Source organism: Rhineura floridana, chromosome 8 (genome assembly GCF_030035675.1).
Source record: "Rhineura floridana isolate rRhiFlo1 chromosome 8, rRhiFlo1.hap2, whole genome shotgun sequence".
In the NCBI taxonomy this organism is placed as follows: domain Eukaryota; kingdom Metazoa; phylum Chordata; class Lepidosauria; order Squamata; family Rhineuridae; genus Rhineura; species Rhineura floridana.
The window spans coordinates 68,184,799-68,207,754 of NC_084487.1; the positions used below are offsets into that span (position 1 = coordinate 68,184,799).

The window sequence follows — 22,956 nt, forward strand, 5'->3', positions numbered from 1 at the left end:
TGAGTAAGACAGAAAACTCAGCATCCCACAACCAGTCAGGGTCCCTAAAACAAAAAAAACCCTGGCAGCCAGTCAGCCAAGGTCACAGAAATCCCCATGCAGCACAACCTGACTCAGGCTGCAGTTAGTGCAGAATGCTGTGGCACGATTGCTGACATGAGTGAGATCCTATCAGCACATAATACCTCTGCTCTGAAATCTGCATTGGTTGCTGATTTGTTACCAAGCCAAGTTCAAGGTGTATTTTCCATGTTATGGGTGCCACATAGTACTTGTTCTGCTCTTGTAAGAAATCAGTCTTTTAGCATGGCAACACCTACGCTTTGGAACTTCTTGCCTATTGATATTAGGCAGATGCCTTCATTGTACCCTTTTCAACACCTGCTAAAAAACATTTTTGTTTAGGCAAGCCTACCCAGGCATACAGACACTATTGTGTTTTTATGTGTTTTTAACTCATTGTTGGTTTTATTATTTTTGAATGTTTTTAAATACCTGTCTAACTGTTTTTGCCAATAATTTTATTGTTTCAATTCTTTCTGTAGACTGCTTTGAGGTTTTTTACAAAAAAATATAAATGTTGGTAAAATGGCAATGGTATATAAATGTTGTAAATAAAATACATTGTGGCCCTTGGGTCTCTTTCCACTTCTAGGAACAAAGGAATCTGCCTTATACCTATGTGATGTTCCTATATTAATGTATATATGGTAAGTGTTGGTTGTTTAGAAGATATATGGTAAGTAGTGAAAGAGGAGGGGGAGTGAATGGGCAGTAGAATGCTAGATGATTGGCTGAGTGTTTAAAATGGCTGAACGTATAAAAGGAAGAGTGAGAGTGGAATCGGGGGGGAGAAGAGAACTGAGTGGGTTGCTTGGTGGGGTTTAGAGAGTTGTTTGACAGGAGAGAGTGGAGAAGGAGGGAGGTGGTGTTCGGATTAGTATTGAGTAAAACCATATGCTTATGTGCTTTAAGAAGAAATCTTGTTAATCTTGTTAGCTTTGTTATCTTTAATAAATACTTAATTTAGTTTACCAAAGGCCTGATCCTTGACTGGGGTTTCACAGACCAGAAGGGAGGGTAAGGTAATGACCAAGGCTGAAGGGGAACTGTAACAAATGGTGGCAGCGGTGAAGAGAATAACAATACCAGTATTCAGAGTCTCTGGGAATACTAGTATTAGGACGTGACTGGTGGTTGCCTAGCAGGTGGATCTGTTGAGATCTGTGCTAGAGCGGGGAGAGAAAAAATAAAAATAAAGGACAGTCCGGACTGGTGGAGTCCCTGGTGGTGCCTAGAGACAGGCAGTAACCACGAGCAGGTAGGAACCTGACAGGGAGAGCCAGGGAAGGACGCCTCACAACCTACCCAGGCCATTGGGTACCATCTAGCTGAGTACTGATGACATGGACTAGCATTGGCTCTCCAGGATCCCAGGCAATCGTCTTTTCCAGAGATTGAATTTTGGACCTTTGCATGCAAAGCATATGCCCTAACACTGAGCTACAGCCCTTCCCCTGGTTGCCAATATGCTTCCGGGCCAGATTCAAAGTGTTGGTATTAACCTATAAAGCCTTATACGGTGCGGGACCACGATACCTGTTGGAACGCCTCTCCCGATATGAACCGACCCGTACACTACGGTCTACTACGAAGGCCCTCCTCCGGGTTCTGACTTATAGGGAGGCCCGGAGGGTGGTGACAAGATCTAGGGCCTTCTCAGTGGTGGCCCCCAAATTGTGGAATAGTCTCCCCGAGGAGGTGCGCTTGGCGCCGACATTGTTATCCTTTCGGCGCCAAGTTAAAACCTCTTCTCTGAGGCATTTTAATTTAAGTTATTTAGTTTTAAATGCGTTGTAACTGTTCTTAGATTGTTTTTTATATGCTTTGTTGTATTATATTGTGTGATTTTATTGTATTTCTGTTGTTCACCACCCAGAGAGCTATTGCTAGTCGGGCGGTATATAAAACTAATAAATAAATAAATAAATAAATAAATAAAATAAAAATATATATTTTAAAATTGTTCTTTTCAGTTCACTAATGAATGCACAGCATACTTTGGGCAGGTCCACACCGTTCATTTAAAGCACATTCAACACACATTTGAAGCATATGAATCCCACCTCAGAATCATGAGAACTATAGCTTGTTAAAGGTAGTGGGTCTATAACTGTGAGGGGGAAACTATACTTTCCAGGATTGTTTAGGGAAAGTCATGCACTTTAAATGCGAGTTGAATGTGCTTTAAATGTATTGTGTGGATCTACTTCATAAACTTTGCCTGCTTTTAATTAATTTTTTTAAATGGAAATGAGCTATAAAGTTTAGCCTAATCTTCCTTTCAGGTTGAAACAACAGAGGGGAACCACGACCACCCCAAGGAAGACGAGCACACTTAAAATGTAGAGGAAATAATAATGCACAACCATAGTGTGAAATCAGATACTTATTGGGACAGTATGAAGAAATCAGAGCTTGGAAGATTACTTTTAAAAAGTAATAAATTACAGTTACAATTACTTGGCCCAAAAAAGTAGTAATTACCGTTACAATTGCAATTGCTCTGAAAGTAACTGATTACTTTACTTTTTCTCAAAAGTAATCACTACAATTACATTTCAGTTACTTTTTTTAAAAAACTACAAGGTGCTGGCTTGGCTGCTGCACATCTAAGAAGCCTAAAACAATATTAAAAATAAACACACACACACAGGGGGTAGTAGAATAAAAAAATTTATCCATAAGATTAACATAATGGCATAACAGAATCTCACATCCCCCCAAGCAATGAAGATACCCCAACTCTTGAAATCAAATTTTACACTTGAAATGCTTTTATAATATGTTTCTGTTATGTCTCAAAAGAACAAGATGCTCAAAGAGCATGTCAGACAAGGAATGTCTTTTTACAGTCATTACGTTGCCACCAGTACTGAACAGGCGTTGTACTGCGGCGCTTGAAGGTATGCCTGTGTTGTGCTGCAAAAAACACCGCAGCACACATGGAAAGCCATGCAGTGATGACACTTCCCTGCTGGGAGACCTCAGGTACCTCACCAGTTCCTCCTCAGCAGTGTCCACTGCTGACTTCTTGCCCTGGGGCAGAAAGTTAAAGAAGTCATCTTCTAAGTCATCTCCTTCCTGGCCTTTATCTGAAGACTGATCACTGTCCTCATTAAGTACACCCATCTTTATTTCAGCTTTCAACAAGGCTTCCATTGTGTATCTAAGAAAGAGAGAGGATATGTTAACACATATATGTTAGGAAACCATCATCTGCTCTTCATTTCCTGATGCTTGTCATGTCCCCTGGTTCAGGGTCCAGCCTGAGCCTGTGGATGATGACATGGAAGGTAGGAAGGTGACCAAGTCACCACACTCATGGGGCAGCACAGCAGACCCTTAAGGATTACCTGCAGCAACCCAAGGTTGTGATGAGGAGCCCCAGGAAGAAAAGGACCAGCCCCTGCCTACCACCTTAAGCCCTCTGATGCCTCCCTTGAGACAGCATTTCCCTTGGAGTAATCCACCCAAAGGGCTTCCCTAATGTTCTTACTTGTTGGTATGGGTGGTGGCCTGACACGATTCCAGCCAATCTAGTTTGAAGCGAGGGTGTAGGCAGGCTGCCAGAAGAAGCCTCTTGTCCTCCCAGATAGCTGCAAACCGCTTTCTTAGGGCTTCGCGCACACCTCTCAGCAGCTGAAAACAGTATGTGTACCTCTCAGGTTTGTTTTCCAGTCCTTCTAACTTGCGGTCCAGATTGCAGAGCGTTGGTAGCAAATACCCCATGAACATGCCATTCTCCCGTTGCAGGATATCTAGGGACTGGGCTAGTGGCTCCACAATCTCTGTGTATTCCTGTACCACTTCAATCTCAGCAGCTGTGATCCTGGACAAGGAGCAGCGGTCCATTATGGCATGCATTTTTAGTGGCACAGTTGACAGGAGCTCATGTAGTTGCTTCAACGCATCAAAGGTGAAATTCCACCTGGTCTTATTCGATACCTTCAGATACACACCACATTGCGCATGGATATACTCAGCAATCTGTGCTGACTGGTTCTGCTTGGACCACAACTTGCTGCACTTTCCCATCAAGGAACGAAACTGTTTCTTGAAAGGACCAAGAAGACCACTTTTGGAGGAGTCAGAAAGCATGGCCTCTATGTCTTGTGTTGCCACAAGGTTGAGGGTGTGGCTAGCACATCTCTGGTGTGGTGGTAAAACAAAATCCTCTCCTGAGTCTGCAGCTTCTTCCTCTGCCTCAGGTCCTGTGTCCAGGATCTCACAAATAGGCACAAACTCCACCTCAGCCTTCTCCTCCTCCTGGTTATCACCATCATCGTCACTGGTGCCTGCAGCTTCCACTGGTTCTTTGGCCATGAAAACTGTGAACGCTTTCACAAAGTTGGAGCCATTGTCTGTAGTAGTGCACATAACTTTGCTGTGGATCCTGTACTGCACATGTACATCATGCAGTGCTTTTGAAAGGACATCGTATGTATGGCGCCCCTTCAGACGCTTACAAGCCAAGGCCCCGACCTCATGTTTCAGGGTAGTTGGGTTGATCCAGAGGGCTGTTACCCCAAAGTAACTCTTCTTGCCATTGGTCCAACAATCTGCAGTGGTTGCTATATATGCCACAGCACCCATTCGGTTTGCAAGAGTTTCTCTCATGTGGCATGCTCTCTTCTCAATTCTGTCTCTCAGAGTCTTGGCACATATGATGGTGAGATCTTTGGGGAGTCCAATGCGAACCAGATTAATGAATGATGGTTTGTTCACAGTCTGAAGTGGTAATGTCTCCTCTACAATGAAATCAATGATTCTCCTGTCGAGATTGCTCTGGGTGACAGGCTCCCTGCCAGATCCCCACCTCTCAAGGGTTGTCTGCTGCTGCTTCAGCATTTTGGGAGGAGGGGTGCCATGCATTGGTTCAGGAAGGCCACGTCTCCTTGCCTTTATTGCTTCTTCAATTGCTCTCAGCTTCTCAGGGTGTGCCCTCTGAGGAAGAAGAACAAAGCATGAATCCAAGAAAAAATGGAAGAGAAACTTCACAATTTAAACATAAATAGACAATGGACACTCTTTGAGGACCAGCATGACAAAGGCTTACCTCAAAATGTTTCTTCACATTGGATGAGGAGGAACAGCTGATATCAGATTTTTGATCCTTGGAAGGCAGTAATTGCATCGTACAACAACATTTTTCCCACTCTGGCTCACAAATGTACAAGCTTTCTCAAAGCCAAACCATGGTACTTGCTGTTCTGCAGATGTGGCTGTGGGCAACTGGCACTGCTTCATGCCCTCCTCCTCCTCATGCACAGGGCCTCCTTTCTGAACCTCACTTTCTAGTTTTGCCCCCTCAGGATCAACAAGCTGTGACTCAAGTGGCCGCACTAACTGACTGCTGCTCTCAGCAGCAAAACCTGCAACAGGCGTCTCTGTAATAAACAAGAGATAATGCTCCTATATGGGTGAACTTCAGCTGTGATGTGCCCCCATCTCTTCCCCATGCTGCAAGATCCCCCAGTCAGAGTGGAAGTAAGCAGGTCGATAGCACAATTAAAAGAGATCCTATTTGCATCATTTTTGCTCACTGAATAACCCTGCCTGGGCCAGTCTAACCTACTATCTCACAGGGTTGTTGTGAGAACAAAATGAGACTAGGGTTCAAATCCCCACATAGCCATGAAGCTCACTGGGTGACCTTGGGCCAGTCACTGCCTCTCAGCCTCATGAAAACCCTATTCATAGGGTCACCATAAGTTGGAATCAACTTGAAGGCGGTACATATATTTTTTATTTTGAATATGATGATTATGATAATAAATATGCAGCATTTCAAATTAATTCTGTATGAGAGGCATTCCATGCCAAGCTTGGAAAACCAAGGATGAGGTATAAAATGTAGACAAAAATACTTTTGACAAAATGCCGTTTATCTTTTATATCCATATCTATAATTAGCAATACAGCTGAATGATGTATGTAAAGTATTTTTTCTTTCCCTTTTCTTTTTTATTAATATTTTAGTACTACTGCTAAAGTTCTGATGAAAGAATAAAGCATTCATTAGCCAAATTCAAATGATTAGAACACATCACATAAATTCCACTGAAGTTGGAGTTTTTGCCATAGAAAATGAAAAAACATATAACCTATGATAGCCCAATAGACAATCAGAACTAATATAAAACCCTATTGCTTCTCATTTGCAAATCTTGCAAGATCTAAGGTAACTCTAGATCATGTGAGTTCAGGTGATGGATGTTATGTACATTTGTATAGATATTAGCAGAGATTGTCAACAGTCTATCTCTCTCTGGGACTGGGAATCTCTCTCTTTCTCACAGAACATGAGTTTGAGAGCTGGGGGACTGAGAGTAGGAGCTGCAAGGACCCTACTTCTCACCTCATCTCTGCCAAGAACAAAAAAATCAGCCTTACGCCATTTATTATATGCCTAATGATTTTTTATTTTTATTATTAGGGCGGTCTAAAAGTACAATAAATAAATAAAATTATTATTATTATTATTACTGAGACAGTTTTTGTCCCACATACAATTCAGTCTTGTGATTAAACAGGACAAAAATACAAATAAAAAGAAAGATGGAGTTCAAATAAATATACAATAAAAAGCTAGCCGGCATTTTAAAAGGCAGGAGTGCTCTGTCTGGATAAATACAGCACACAAGTATGCATGGGAAAAGGGGGAGAGTTCAAAAAGGGGGGGAAGGAAGTAGGCAAGAGCTTGGAAAAGTTACTTTTTTGAACTACAGCTCCCATCAGCCTAATCCAGTGGCCATGTTGCCTAGGGCTGATGGGAGTTGTAGTTCAAAAAAGTAACTTTTCCAAGCTCTGATGTAGGCCGAAGTTTCGGAAGTGCCTTGTGATTGATGGAGGGGGCGGCAGAGGCAAGGAGAGGCAGTGGGGGGGCAGAACGGTGCCACGGGGGGCGGGGGGGCAGAACGGTGCCGCGGGGGGGCACACACACACATACACAAATCATCGTCACTCACCTCCACAGCTTTCGCCATTCTGCTGCTGCCTTCTCCTCCGTTGTCCTTGCCCTGGCTTTTTCCTCCGGCCTCCATTTTGTCCTCTCAGATGCTAGCAGGCCCTGCCTATTCACCTCTTCCCTCGTGCATCCTAACACAGATCACGAGGGGAGAGAGAGAGTGCGCAGAGGTCCAATCAGTGTGAGGCGCATGTCTTGTGTTAACCAATCACAGCCAGGAGCTGTCTTCCCCTTGTTCCCGCCCCCAAGTAACGTGCAACCTAACGTGGAAACGTTAAAGTTGCAGCTGAAAAGTAGGGAAATTACTAGTCGTTCCGTTACTTGCCCAATCTAATTGAATTACCCACTCGTTATTTAAAATTGTAACGAATTACAAGTAACTCGTTAAAAATAACGAGTTACTTCCAAGCTCTGGAAGAAATATTTATATAAGCATGACTGTCAAAGATGTTTATTATTTATCCAACCTATAAAGATATTTATAATGCAATCCTATGCATATTTACTCAGAAGCAAGTCCTAATGTATTCAATGGGGTTTACTCAAACAGGGCAGCATGCATAGAACTACAACCTCAAATGATAAGGAACGTCACTCACCCAACCCAAAATTCAGAATCATGCCTCTTTAAGCTGTTTTGCAACTGTTCTATACTTGTTTTATGGGTATTGGAGTTTAAATGGATTTATTTCTTGTTGTGAGCTGTCTTGGTTTTCTACTTGCCACCCTGGGTTCTTACAGGGAGGAAGGGCAGGATATAAATCAATTAATTAAATAAATAAATTGGCAACACTACCTCAAAGGGATGTTGGAAAGACTCCATATACACACACACACTGTAGATGTAAAATACATATACTCCATATAGTCAAAACCAGCTTGCCACTGCAGAACATTTTCCTACCAAATAAAAACAGCGACACTTAACTAAGGCCTGCCTAATTGCTTTAAAAAATAGGATTGCCATGGGAGAGAAAGATTTACAACACAAACACAATCCTTTGCTATGTTCACTCAAAAGTTCCATTGATTTACAGCATAATCCTAACCATGTCTACTCAAAATTAAATCCTAATGAATTCAATGGGGTTTACTCCCAGTTTGTGCGATTAGCATTGCAGTTTCACTCCCAGAAAAGCGGGTATAGGATTAAAGCTTCATATTGGGAAGGTTTTCAAAACACTCCCCTCATCAACAGCCCAGGAAAATTTAATCTTGTTTGACTCCTCATAATTAGAAAAGCATAATGCATTGTATTGGCATTTAGATCTCCTGCACACAGAGAGAAGAGACTTTTGCTACTGCTGAAAGCTATAAACTTACTCAATTTATGAGATTTTCAGACAAGCAGGAAAAAACATCAATTTACTGGACTTGCAGTAGGTTCTAGCTATTGCCTGGAGGTCGACAAATCCCTTGTCAATCACAACCCTAACTTTACAAATTGACTACAAAGCTGAAAGGGTGGTTAGAGCAGCCAGCTATGAGCTCAGCAGAAGTTGCGGGCAGAGGGGCTGATGTTCTGGTGTATATCTCTTGAACCAGACCACCTAGAAACTTAATTCTTTTAGAAAATGAAAACTGAGAGTCCAGAGATTGAGGTGATTCACCTGGAAACCTGAAGAGGACCCAAAAAATCTAGAGTCTCCAGGCAAAAACTACAGACCTGGAAACGCTACTTGGTAAGACTGAAAATTTAGAGGGGAAATTCCAAATTGGGTTCACTTCATATATCTGTATACAGATCAACAGAAAACCAGGTCCATGCCAGCAGCATAGGATGAGTCAAAATAATACTAAAAGAAATTTTTGTAAAGAGCACATATGACTTGTGGAAGAAGTGCATCAAATTTTCTTCGAGCAAAGTTTCTTAACAATTCTTATATTAGTTTAGCCTTCAGTTATAAACATGAACGTTGGCAGGTTTAGTACCTGACAAGATAAGCCTCTGAATTAGGAAACTATGACATTTCCATGGTTTTGAGGAAGTGAATGTTTTGTGTGTGCACTATAGATATTGGGCACAGGAGAAAAAATAGTATTTTGATACTTCATCAAATAAGACATGAATCTTCCAAGAGTTCTGTTCAATTTATGTTGTACCACTCCCCATTCAAAGAATTTGTCTTGGCTCACCACATGATGGCAGTAATGCTTCTGTGACAAGCTAGAAAACTAAGCATGCATATTTTTTTTAAGTGCAGTGCAGAGAACCTTCTGAGTTTGGGTCTTTCTTTCTGGGTGATCTTGCCACATCTGCTTTGGATAGCACACAATTCTAAGTCTCATGCCAATCGCAATAATTTGCTAGTGCATGCTTTATTAATTGACAATATTTTTGAAAGCATAAGTAGATAGGGTTGCCAGGTCGGGACCATTCAAAAACCTGAGAAAATGGGGGCGGGCCCTAGTGACATCACGGGGCGGGCCCTAGTGATGTCACGGGGCAGGCCCTAGTGATGTCACAGGGCGGGCCCTAGTGACGTCACTGGGCGGGCCCTAGTGACGTCATTAAACGTGATACATTGTATCAACCACAGTTGCTTGGAGCATACCATTCAAAAAAAAATTCTCTGATCAGAGATTAAAATAGAAATCTTACCTAAAATATGGTGTTCCTAGGTCCATCTGAAGTGACAAGGTCATTCTTTCTCACAAGCTTAGGGAGTATGGATGGAAAATGGAAATGGAATGCCTTCAAGTCGATCCAGACTTATGGTGACCCTATGAATAGGGTTTTCATGGTAAGAGGTATTCAGAGGTGGTTTACCATTGCCTTCCTCTGACTTTGGACACATATACTTTGGACACATAATGAGAAGGCATGATTCATTAGAAAAGACAATAATACTGGGAAAAACAGAAGGGAGTAGAAAAAGAGGAAGACCAAACAAGAGATGGATTGATTCCATAAAGGAAGCCACAGACCTGAACTTGCAAGATCTGAACAGGGTGGTTTACGACAGATGCTATTGGAGGTCACTGATTCATAGCGTTGCCATAAGTCGTAATCCACTTGAAGGCACATAACACACACATACAATATGAAGAGAGATTCCATTCTATGCTTATATGTAATTAACCTATGAAAGTGATTGTCACATAACGTCTACTAGGATATAAGGGTAGACTTATAGTTGGCTAATAGCATCATTAGGCAGAAGTGAAATCTCCATATTTTTAGAGATGATACAGTACATCTGACTACCAGGCATAAAGGAACCTAGGGGAAAGAGATCATCATGTCATGCTTGAAAAATTCTCGTTGTGTCTTCTGGCTGGCAACTATCGAAAGAGAAAGTTCTGAATCAGATGCATCATTGTTCTGATACTGCATGGCGATTTTGTTGGAGTAGTGGAGGAATTGGTCAGAATTTAATAATCAGAATTTGGTGATGCAAGCCATGTTGCATATATGACACCCTGTCTTCTAATGATGAAAGTTTCTTGCTGTTTAATGCTAGAAGAGTAAGAGACATGACATCCCATCCCATCCCATCCTGTGGCTCAGTGCAACATACAGTAAAGTGATGTTAGTTGTGCACCCAGCTATATCATTGCAATGGGCAGTTTGCATCTTGAGTGCTCACCTGGGTTTTTGCTCAACATGTTTCAGATTTTTTTGGGAGGGGAGCAGAATTTGGAAAACATTGTTTCTTGTCACAGAGTTGGGAAAGCAACTTGGGATGTGTAGGAAAAAATAGAAGCAATAATTTAGAGACAGAGGAACCCAAATGTAGAATCCTAGGGAGGAATTTTTGCTGACTGAAGACCTATTTTCTTGAACACTGCTACTTGGATGGGAACTCTACCCAATTCTTTTTCTATTTATTTACTACATTTGTATTTTGCCTTTCCTCCAAGGAGTTCAGGGTGGCATACATGGACTGACTCAAGAACACCTAGTGAGCTTCACGGCTGAGTGGGGGTTTGAACACTGGTCTATAGTCTACTACTCTAACCACTACATCACACTGGCTCTCTGGTGCTTATAAAAAAATTTACCATGCTGGTTCTGTAATTGCCTATCTGCAGCATGGGCAAGTAAGGGACAAGTATGTTCTGAAGTTGTTACTACAGATGACTGCGTATATGCCTTGGGTTAGCATTACATCTGTTGCTGCTCTGAATAGGAAAGGCCAAATGCTCTTTTGCCACTGAATGACTTAGTGCAAAAGTCACATCTACAGAAGGTGATGGAAAGAGAATGAGTTGGGGGGAATCAAGAAGGTACAGATGTATTTCCATGCTTTATAAAACAGTATTCAAGCTTTCTACAGCAGTGGATATGGGCAAAATATACTGGAAGGTCTCAATTTGTTGACATCACTAAATCCCTTTTTCTTTCCCTTGATACAGTATTATTATGTTCCCTGTTTGAGGAATGTGGAATACCACTCCCAATGGAAATTACCCTGCAATTTTCCAGTTTCCCAATTTTTAGCTTGTGTGCACACATTTTATTTTCTCTGTTTTCTAATCTTTCCAGTCCTTATTAAATGTGAAGTATTTCTGGGTCTGTACTTTCTCCGTATTCTTTCTTAATAGGGACTGGATGAACTGTACAAAGAGATTGCGTTTGGTTTTCTAAGTCAGGCCACCTCTCTTTAGATTACAGGGATAGTTTGCAGAGGCAATGTACCGTTATGTCAAAATTTAATTAAAAATTGAATGATGCAGTGGAATATGAAGCATGTGCTTCCTGATTCTTATTAGGTCTGGAGTCTATGGTGAACCTGCCTTGAAGTAAGTTAAAATAGCACAAAGACACTGCAGGTGCAGCCAGGAACAGAACTCAACTTTTCCTTAACTGATGTTTGAATACTGAGGTGTAGACTTCTAAGCATGGGATGTGGCCTAATGACGCTTTTGCAGGGGAAGGTATAATCCAAGAGCATAACATTTTTTGAGCAGGTGAAGCTTTGTAGGAGAAAATAAATGGAGTACAAAGAGGCTTCAGATCAGCCTTAAGAGTTTTAAATCTGGATAATGTGCAGAGGCATGTTATTTTGCCTGCACTTGGAAACTAGGCAAAGATGGCAAGAATGAGCCTTTCCATAACTATTTCCTGTGGGTTTTTTGTTTAGTATGTTTATCAAACAAGGAATTTGGGGAGATTGTTCATTGCTTTAGGTAGAAGTGGTGGTCTTAACATGATGGCATACTGTATCTAATGTCTGGCTCTACTTCTGTAAATTAAGAGAGCTGCCTTATAGATAAATACATACCACATTGTTCTTGCCTCAAGAGAGCTCCCAGTCACCAAAGAACAGTGAAGTGGTACAACGAAAGAGAAAATAGGGATTCAGTACAAATGTAGATTGCTTCCATCATCATGATCTAGAATTCTAACTTCTTGGTCTGCCTTTTCACATTTTTCTGATGAAAGGGAAGTATCCTCAGGATTTTTTTATATTGAGTCCAGTTCAGGCATAGCATCAAGGAGAAGATTTTAAAGTTGTGTAGATCCTCCATAAACTAACGGCTTGTGGATGACTATAAGGACAGCACCATGTAAAGGTTTGGTAGTCAAGCTTGAACAAATCGGAGTTTCTGTTTGGTTATTTTACCCTCCCAACTGTGATTTCAACATTCAGATTAAAACAAGGTTTGGAAACTTTCTTTAAGCAAAGCTCAGAGATTTGCTACTGATAATGGCAGGGGTAGTAAGATCTAAGAAATTCTCTCTCTCTCTCCAGCCTGTCTCTCTTTCTCTCCAGCCAGCCTCTCTCTCTCTCTCTCTCCAGCCTCTCTATATCTCTCTCTCCAGCCTCTCTATCTCTCTCTCTCCAGCCTCTCTATCTCTTCTGCTCAGGCTGCAAGGCCGCATGGGCCCCGTCTCGGCAGCGGTTGCTAGGAGATGGCTTCCGAGCGGCCTGCAAGCCTCAACAGGAGTGGAGGCCGGCCAGGGCCGGCTCCTTCTTAGCCCCGGAGCCGTTTCCCCTGCTCCGGAAAGGACGGCCGGCCCGGCGGCTTCACTCCTCCTGCTGTGGGTGCCACTGGGCGGTAGCGGCCGCGATGGGGCTCAGCAGTCTCTGGCTGGGGGGGCCCATCGCGGCCGCTGCCGCCCAGCGGCACCCACAGCAGGAGAGGTGAAGCGGCCGGACGTCCTTTCCGGAGCAGGGGAACTGGCTCCGGGCCGGGGCTAAGAAGGAGCCAGCCCAGCCTGGCCTCCACTCCACTGCCACCGCCTCTTCACGGGCTGCTGCTGAGGCTGCCAGGCTGCTGCTGCTGGGGGGGGGTCACTGAAGGGGCGGTGGCTGGACGGAGCCCATGTCGTCGTGGCAGACACGGGCCAGGAGGCTGCCCTCGCTCAGCCAGGCAGCTGCGGGCTCCACGTCCAGCAGCACCCTCACCTGCAATTGTGTGTGGGCTCTGGGTGGTGGCTGCTGCTGCAGCTGCATGCTGGGGGGGTCCCTGCAGGGGCAGCGGCTGCTCAAGTCCACGCTCTCCAGTGGTCCCTGCCTGACTGACAGGGCGGGAAGGTGGCCAGCCACAGCCCAATGTATGCGTGTGTCAATCACGCATGCGTGGCTGAGGGGGCCAATGAAAAGCCGGAGATCTCCCTGTTTAAACAAAGTATTGCCGGAGGCCGGAGACAGCCCCCTTTTGCCGGAGACTCCGGCAGAAAACCAGAGACCTGGCAACCCTATAAGTAGACCATGCTGGTCTATAAGAAAAAACAAAATCCACAGTTGGGCAATACCTTTGTACAGTACTTTGTAAACTGCTTAGAAGCCTATTTTGGCATTGGTATATAAATTAATAAATACTAATAACCAACCAAAATGTCACAAAATGAAAGCAAGCTTTTGAGTTCTGTTTTAAAAGAAACGGATACAGTGACTAGCGAGTTACAGGTTAATAACAGCAGCACAGATACCTACTGTATTAAGTTAATGCTAGCAGCTTAGTACAATCAGTGTTGTGTGGATCATGGCTTTTGCTTATTTTGTTATAATGCTCTCATAACATCCTGTCTGCTTTATGGATTACGTTTTGTTGCAATAAAGACATGCTAGGCAACATCAGTGGGCCTTCAATACTGATTTTAAATTCATACAACTCTGGGGGGGGGAATTCTGTCTAGTGTTGCACAGGCTATATGACTAGTGCTTACAATGGTTTGACATTAGCCATAATTTCAGAAAGCTGAACTTAATTTCTTTGGGCCAAAAATACTGAGTTGTTATTTATTTAACCCACCAAAACATAGTTTGCTTGGTTAGTAGAAGAAACTGCTTCCACAAAGAAATCTGAAACCAACAGATCTTTGTGAGGTGGTGGTACTTAATAGTCTAGCCCGGCCTTCTAGTAGCACCAAATTGCTTTTCTTAATGCAATTTCCATGAGAACTTTTGTGCAATCGGTACAGAATAAAGCATATTCATGCTTGCCTGTGCTTGGAAACATTTCTGCTAATTTCACCCAAATGAGCAGAATGCTTCTGCATCTCTTCTTTTCATTCCCCATTTTACTGGCCCATTGATTCCATTTAATAACATTCCTTGGTGGTATAGATGCTCCGTCAGCAAAAATTCATAAATCAGCTTGCAAAACTGATGAAGACATCAGGTATCTCTTGTTTTCTAATGTCCCACACATTGTATAAGGTTATCAGACATATGACATAGCAGTGCAGCTGTTAACAGGATTTGAAATTTTAAAAAACAATAAGGGCTATAATTAAGCACCAGATTAATATTAACACTATTTTTCAATAAACTGCTGAATGATGTAAAATGTTAGCAAGTGCATTTCATGTAATATTTTCAACCATAAATATGCCTTTTAGGGTTCCTTCTTTACTGACATACCTTCAAGATTCTTGTGTAAATCTTTCTAAAATTTTGTGTATCGAGAAGAATTTGAGATTACTTGCTAAAGTTCTATGCTGAAGTAAATATATTAATTATAATATTTTATATTGGTATTCATTAAATTTACAAAATATAACAATATAAACATCCAATAAAAGCAACAAGTCAAACCAATAAACCAACAAAACATTCTCAATAAACAGCTATAGAAATCAGCACAACAAACAGCACAAGGGCAACCAGCTAAGCATTAAAAAAAAAATCAAAAGTCCTATGAAAAAGAACACTGTTCAACTATTTTCAAACAGACAACAGGGGAGAGGCTCAATGAAATGTGTTTCAGAGCACTGGGGCTACTACAGAGTAGGCCCTATATTTCCTCCTCCCCCCCCTTTACTCTTCCCCTACACATAATCCATTACATGCACAACATGCCTCTCCAGAATCATGGTAAGCTTTCTCTCTGCAGTGCCGGGTCACCTTGTGTTTGCAGTTACGGACACTTATGATTTCTTGAGGGTAATTCTTCTAAATTTTCTGAGCCCAGTGATGGTTTGAAATGGAATAGTATGTGTATCCAGGGTCTCACATTCTGCTGTATTAGAGGATCACTTTGCTGTTCTGTCTCATAAATAACATGGAAGGTGCTTCCCAATGTGCTAGTCCAACAAGAGAGGAATGAATATATACCGTCAGACCATTGGTCCATCTAGCTTAGCATTACCTACACTGACTGGCGGCAACTCTCTGGGGTTTCAGACAGGCATTGTTCCAAGCTCTGCTTGCAACTGTCAAGGATCAAATTTGCAAACTTTTCCACAGACGACACGGGTACTACAACTGAGCTCTGGTTCCTCCCCCACACCCTTTTAGCTAAATCTACAGAAGTGGCTTCTGTATGCAGATTCCTTTGCTCAGACTGTGCATGAAATAGATACATATGCATCTCCAGATGCACATCTGCATTGCAAGGTGCATTTGAAGGAGAGGCCATTTGCACAACACGATGCAGGATGTGACACACATTTTCAGCTGCATTGGAATATAGATAGGAATGCATTTCTCTAAACGTTATAAACAGAAATCAAGCAAATTCCATGCAGGTTATTTTTCCAGATTCTCAACAATTAGGTGAACTACTGTGAATGTCACAGTTTTACCATATCTTTAAACCCTTGCAGCATAAATTCTGTCTCTACCATGCTAAAATATTCCAAGCTTTAGTTTCTCTGATTGTGAACATACCAGCAGCAAGAACAGGCCACAAATGATTACTTCTCATTGTTCCACTCTGCAAGAAACTTGCCATTTTTCATGTTTTGTGAACAACTCAAAACTCAATATACTTTAAAAAAGAAAAAATGACTTTTTTCTGCATGCTTCTGACATTTATTCTATGAGACTATCAGTCTCTGAAGAACTGAAATAAATAGGCTCAGCATAGAGCAACCAATTGTGTTTAAAATCTGGAGCAGCCATAACATAATGCATTCAGGCTTCCAAATGTGTAAAGATTTATCATAGTTTCCCCAGAGGGCTTGGATTTGGGTTACAAGGAGAATATAGAGGGGGTTTGGAATGTATTCATACTAAAAGGTGGGCCAAGTTTCTGTCCTTTCTGCTTAAAGATGCAATAATTTATCAGGCCCACTGATACCATTTTACTTGTTTAACAACATGATGCACCATAATCAAGTTGTTACCGTTATAAGCTTTTACTTTAAATTACTTGCACCTCATATCACATTGCATGGACCAATCTGGGCCTGCAAACATTTAGCATGCCAATTATGAATGCAAAAGGAAGTCCAAATTAACGTGCTGAGGGAAAAGTTTAAAGCCTCGGGTTCATTTATTTATTACAAATATTTATGATCCACCCTTTGTCTATTATACAGCCACAAGAGTGACTGTATACATGGCCGGCTCCAAAGAGCGGCCAAGTGGGGCCCTGACCAAGGGCCCCTGGAGCTACAAGGGCCCGTGAGGGGCCCCTCTGCTCCTCTTCCGTGATTCACAACAGGATCACTGCCACGGATTGCACGGCGAGAGCTCCGGAGCCCCCGCCATTCCCTTGCTTCAACCTACCTTTCTTGGCTATTGTGTGGTTGCGTGTGCAGCGCTGCCCTTAACTAAGATGGTGGCTGAGTTTCCCTAAGGGGCTGAAGCCTCTGCCACCATCTTAGCTGATGGCATGCATGCAAGCTACACGCGCATGCGCATCCCTGCCATGAGCCAAGATGGCAGCAGAGGCTTCAGCCCCTTCGGGAAACCTTGTGGCTTCTCCCAAATAATCCTGGGAAGTGTAGTTTGTAAAGGGTGCTGAGAGGAGGCTCCTATTCCCCTGAAAGACCTCCAGAGGCCAGAGTGGTTTAATAGTCAGCAGCTCTGATTGAAGCTCTGTGAGGGGAACAGAGCATCTCTTAGCAACTCTCAGCACCTTTCACTAATTACACTTCCCAGGATTCTTTGGGAGAAGCCATGACTGCCTAAAGTGAAATAACAGTCTGGTGTGGATGTGGCCAGGGACAGCTTTGGTTCAACTTTGGCTGGAAAGCTACATGTGCCTGCTGTAGAATAAAAAGGTGGGGGAAAGAATACTACTGTTCACAATGTTTTGCTTTTGGAAAGGAAAGGGGCTTCCTCTCTGCCCAGTGCCCATACATCCAATCTCCTCCCCTTCCCCTCCCTCCCTCCCCCGGCTTAGTTTCACCTATCCTAAGCATGATTGCACAGGAGTAAATCCCACTGAACTCAAAAAGCATGCAAATGATCAAAGCTCCCCCCCCCTCCTCCTCAGACAGCAAATGAAGAAAGCCCACAGGGCACCATGACACTATGGTGGAATGTATTGCATTACTATTTAAATTACATTATTTCTGAAGTCATATCTAAATACATAAATTAGCATATACAAATGTTATGCAAATTTGTGTCCCCTTTTGTCTTTGTCCTCTTCCTTGGAGGGTAGATTCTCTTTTTTTGGTGATGTGCAAGTGGCCCTCATAGGTAAAGAACAGGAAATGGAGGATAAGCAGTGAAAGAACAAGAAGCAAAGGGAAGAAAACAGTGGGGCTTCTCAAATCTATGTACTGGGATCAAAACTTTCATTTAGTCATAAATGATGTAGCGTGAGGGATAAACAGTGACGTAACCAAGTTGGCAATGACACCCAATTATATAGAATTGTGAAATTCAAAGCAGATTGTGAAGAACTCCAGAGGGATCTCTCCAAACTGAGTGAATGGGCACCAAAATGATATTCAGTGTAAGTACATACAAAATGATGCATACAGAGGTGAAAAAATCCTAGGTTTACATATAAACGGATGGGGTTTTTACATTTTGCATTCGTCATATCGTTTGTCCATGCAGTTTACTGAGCAAAATGAATCCATGCTGATGTTACCCATCGATATAATGTTATCCAATCAGATGAAATCAGCTGCTTGAGAGACAATTTAGTGGGAAGTGTATTGTCACTGTCATAATTATTAGGAAGAAATGGTGGCTGCTGAAAGAATAATTTTTAAACATCCCTATAAATCCCTGCTACAAATGCTCATAGGAGACCACTTTTTACGTTTTAAGGGAGGTTCCAATATCCAAGAACAAAACACATATTGTGAGAGTTAGCATTAGGTATTCACATTATTATTATTATTATTATTATTATTATTATTAAACTACAAGTATTATGAAAACACCATGAATTACATACAGTAGACTAGTACTCTTCATAGCAGACTTGATACATGTATAGGTTGTATTAGGGCAAGAGTGGTAAATGTGTTCCTCCAATGTGTTTGGATTCCACCGTCCATTAGCCCCAGCCAGCATTGGCAATAATCAAGGATGATGGAACCCACACACCAGCAACATCTAGAGACCTACAGGTCCTCCATGCCTGTACTGGGGTATGATGTGTCATAAGAAATGAGTCAGACAAAGTCATGTGCTATGCTAAGACATAAAGTATGCTGGTCTTCTGCCTCCATATGTTTGCATTTCCCAGTGACTACCGTGGCACCAAATGTATGTGCAGATTAAATCAATGAAGAAGCTCTTAGTGGATTATGGCCTCAATCACTAGAATGTCTCCTGTGCAGCCCCCAGTGAACTGGACTGAAGTGAATTGGATCTGTGGAGGAGAACTCACATGGCTATACTCAACCCATTTATTTCAATGGATCTTGTACACTAGATGTTTTCATTAGATACTGACTTAAGGTGTGTAGGCTTTACAAATGGTGAGGAGTGGGAACTGGTTTATTTCAACATATTTCAATGTTTGTTCTGAATATATAAAACATATTTAAGTAAAGAATGTCAGATGACCTCAGAGTTTGCTTGTTTTTAAAGAAAAACATAGCCAGCTTTTCTACATATTGCATGGATTATGGTCCATCCATAATACTTCTGAAAATGAAAGGTGAGGTTAATTGAAAATGGTGGTTCCAGAGCAGTACAATGGTGTACTATGCAATTTCTTGAAAAGAACATTCAAAAATTCCTTTGAAGGTATAAAAAGTAGGCACAGCCAGCTCTAACCCACCTTTCTCATAACCCTATTTGTCCACAGAGAATGCCTGTTGGATCAAACAATTGTCAGCTGGCATACAGTTGTGGTGAGGAAGAGCTAGGAAAAATGTAGTGATACAGTTAGTATTTTTCTGGCGCTAGCCTTTTTCCAAGACCAGTACATGAAAGCAAAAATACAAATACATTTTAAAAAAACTCAGCTATGCTGATCTTCTCTACCAAGACCAACCTCAGGTTTATTATGCAGGTAACTAAATTGCTTAGTTCAGAGTCACCATTAAATACAGCGCTTTTTCATTTATGACTTTACAGGACAGAATCTTGCACTGTACTGAGACTGTACATAGCTTGGAAGACACCTGTGCGTGAATTTGTTTTAAGTGGGGAGATCAGCGCATGATGATCAACACAAAATCTTGACAGAAAAAGGCTTTGATCCAATGGCATGGATACCATGACAATTGGAAGTCTTTTATCATAGCATATCTACAGTAGTCCATGGAGCTCCTTTATAATTGCAGTAACTTTCCTACTAAGAAAAAAGTTGCCACATTTTGCATTCTTCAGAGAATACCAAGGGTAGCATCAGATAAGCACATATTGCAGAACTGCCCCCCCCAAATTGTATCTTAAATCTTAGCTCTCTGCTTACGAGTTAAGACTTTCTTTCAGCAGTCATAAATTCTTATGAAGTTTACTATAATCCCCGTCTCTTCCAAAACATTGTGATCAGGTTATTTTATTTATCAGTTACATCTTTATTCCACCTTTCCTTCAGCAGATCAGAGAGTTTCTCCCCTTCCCTTTTTACCTTCACAACAACTCAGAGAGGTAGGCTAGGCTGAGAGATAATTACTGGTTTAAGATCACTCACTGAGTTTTATGGCCTGAGCAGAGACTGGGACCTGAGCCTCTTAGTTCAACTCTCTAACCACTACACCACACTAGCACTTTTTAGCAAACCCCCCAAGTTGAGACCCACCTCCTGTCTCTGATCACCTACCCCACAAGTGGTTTCAATTATTCTGGAAATCTCTCAGTGCTCAAGGGCCTTCAGTCTGTTGAGCAGGGCTTGCTTTCAGTCTCACAAGCTTGTGAATGTTTTCCCCTCGTTTTCTTTAGTACAAACATGGAGTAATTGCAATCGGAGTCTTGCTTATTGAACTTAATAAATAGGAAACTCTAGTCTGTTCAATAGATCTCAACTAGATTTTTATTGCTTCCTTGTGCTGGAACAGTCTACGAGCAGCATCTTAAACCACAGTCTGAATCATGCAGGACATCAAGGCTGAAGCCCAACAACTGACTTTTATAACAATTCTTGCCAATATCATCATAGATTCAGTACCAGATAAATGCATGCATTTGAAACTTATTTTGTTTTAATGGTTGTTTCTTGTTCTCAATGGGAGTTTGCTCTTAGCCAGAGAAATTAAATGCTGTAGGATGCATGAATCATTCTGTAGAGAAAAAGTATCTAACAAATCATGCAGAGGTATGGTGAAAAAACCTTCCCCCTTGTGTTCAGCATAGTTTCTTTAAAAAGAGCCAAGTAATTTATTGCTTTAATTAATTGTTGCAATTACTAATGAAATTAGGATAAAATGTGGGACCATAATTGGTTGAAAAAGTAACATAAAGGGTCAGAGATGTAGAAAAAATATTTCCAACTCTGATCATTTTAAAAGGGAGGCATTCACTATTGTATTGTAGTATGGTTCCCGCTTTCCTGCTCAGAGCTGTTCCAGAGGCAGCACAACCTACATTTTGGTTTCTGTGGAGAAAAGCACATGGGAGGCTTAAGAATACAATCCTATACATGTCTGTTCAGAAGTAAGTCCCACTGAGTTTAATGGGGCTTACTCCTAGGTAAGTGGGTATAAGACTGCAACTTTAAATTTTCTTTTTAATTCAAGTAGAACTCAAGTTGAATCCTAACAAGGTGGAGGTGATGTGGGTTGGTGGTTCTTGGGTCTGGGAACTGGGTACATGGCTTCTTCTGGATGGGGCTTCACTCCCATTAAAGGATCAAGTCCATGGTCTGGTACTCCTTGACTTCACCCTGTCACTGGATGGCTTAGGTAGCCACAGTGGCAGGGGGTGTATATTGGCAACTGTAGCTGGTTTGCAAACAATGGCCTTTCATGGACAGGGATAGCTTGGCCACAGTAATCTAGGCGCTAGTGATTGATTTATTGATTTATTTATTAAATTTATTAGTCGCCCATCTGGCTGGTTGTCCAGCCACTCTGGGCGACGTACAAGATAAAAACAATACATTAAAACGTTAAATTAAAAAAAAAAAAAGGATGACCCACAACCAGCACACAAAAAAAAACCCCAGGCCACCTCAGCCAGCCGGCTTATGTATCCCTCCAAAGAGGGACAGGTGGTGGAAATCAGTCACAGCTGGCTGGGTACCTGGGGCCTGGTCCTGCAAGATGCACGTCTGCCAGGCAGAAGTCCCACAGGGAAGGGTGGTGGAGGTGGTGTTCCAACAGCAGCAGCAACAGCAGGCTCTCCTTCCCTGGGTGGCGATGTTCTCCTTCCTGCAGGCACTGGGTCTCCCAGGCCACCTCAGCCAGCCGGCTTATGTATCCCTCCAAAGAGGGACAGGTGGTGGAAATCAGTCACAGCTGGCTGGGTACCTGGGGCCTGGTCCTGCAAGATGCACGTCTGCCAGGCAGAAGTCCCACAGGGAAGGGTGGTGGAGGTGGTGTTCCAACAGCAGCAGCAACAGCAGGCTCTCCTTCCCTGGGTGGCGATGTTCTCCTTCCTGCAGGCACTGGGTCTCTCGCTAGTAACTTCCCACCTTGATTACTGTAATGTACTCTGCATAGGGCTACATGTTAAGGTGGTTTAGAAACTGTAGCTAGAGCAGTAGATGACTGCATGGATGCTAACAGAGTCAGCAGCCTGGGCATATATGACACCAGTTTTGAAGCATCTGTCCTGACTGCCAAGAGGCCAAGGAGCCCAATTCAAAATATTGACCTTGACATATACAGCCCCAATAGCTTGGGATCCAACTACCTGTAGGAGTGCTTCTCCTAATATTGTTCTGCTCATGTACTGAGATCTACTGCAGAGGTAGAGATCTGAGTGGAACCTGGAACAGAGCTTTCTCAGTGGTTAGTGGAGGCTGGTCTACTAGGACTATTAGTAGGCTGGTCTACTAGGACTACTAGGGTACAGCCCAACCAATGAGAACGTCAAGCAGGTTTTTTACATCCCTCCACAAATCTCAAAGCCACACACTCTTTCCTGTCCTACACACATTTTATATTTCTTTTTGAACTCGGAGAAGCTCAAACATTTCTGTCAATATCCTGTTCACAGGCTAATCAGCTCTCTGGGCCACCCGGCCAATCCTAATACAAAAGTGTAGCTATGGCAAATAGGTCTCTCCCAGGTCTCCCTGTTTTTCAGCCCTATTAAGACGGCTCCCAGTCCATCTGTCGTTATGAAGTCTATCTAGCACAGTTAATATATCAAATCAGAAACGAGTCAGGAATGCTTCAAGAATAGCCCTATGTGGTAGCCTTAGCCTATATCAGAATCATA

The 22,956-nt window shown here is 42.3% G+C and overlaps 1 long non-coding RNA gene across 1 annotated transcript in view; it reads right to left on the minus strand.

Annotated features, from left to right (window-relative positions):
- LOC133390655 (uncharacterized) overlaps positions 1-22,416 on the minus strand; it is a 32,270-nt gene extending 9,854 nt beyond the window's left edge. The window contains exon 1 of the long non-coding RNA XR_009764443.1: positions 21,814-22,416. This is a non-coding gene — a long non-coding RNA (uncharacterized LOC133390655). The remainder of the gene's footprint in view (positions 1-21,813) is intronic.
- Between the last annotated feature and the right edge of the window lie 540 nt (positions 22,417-22,956).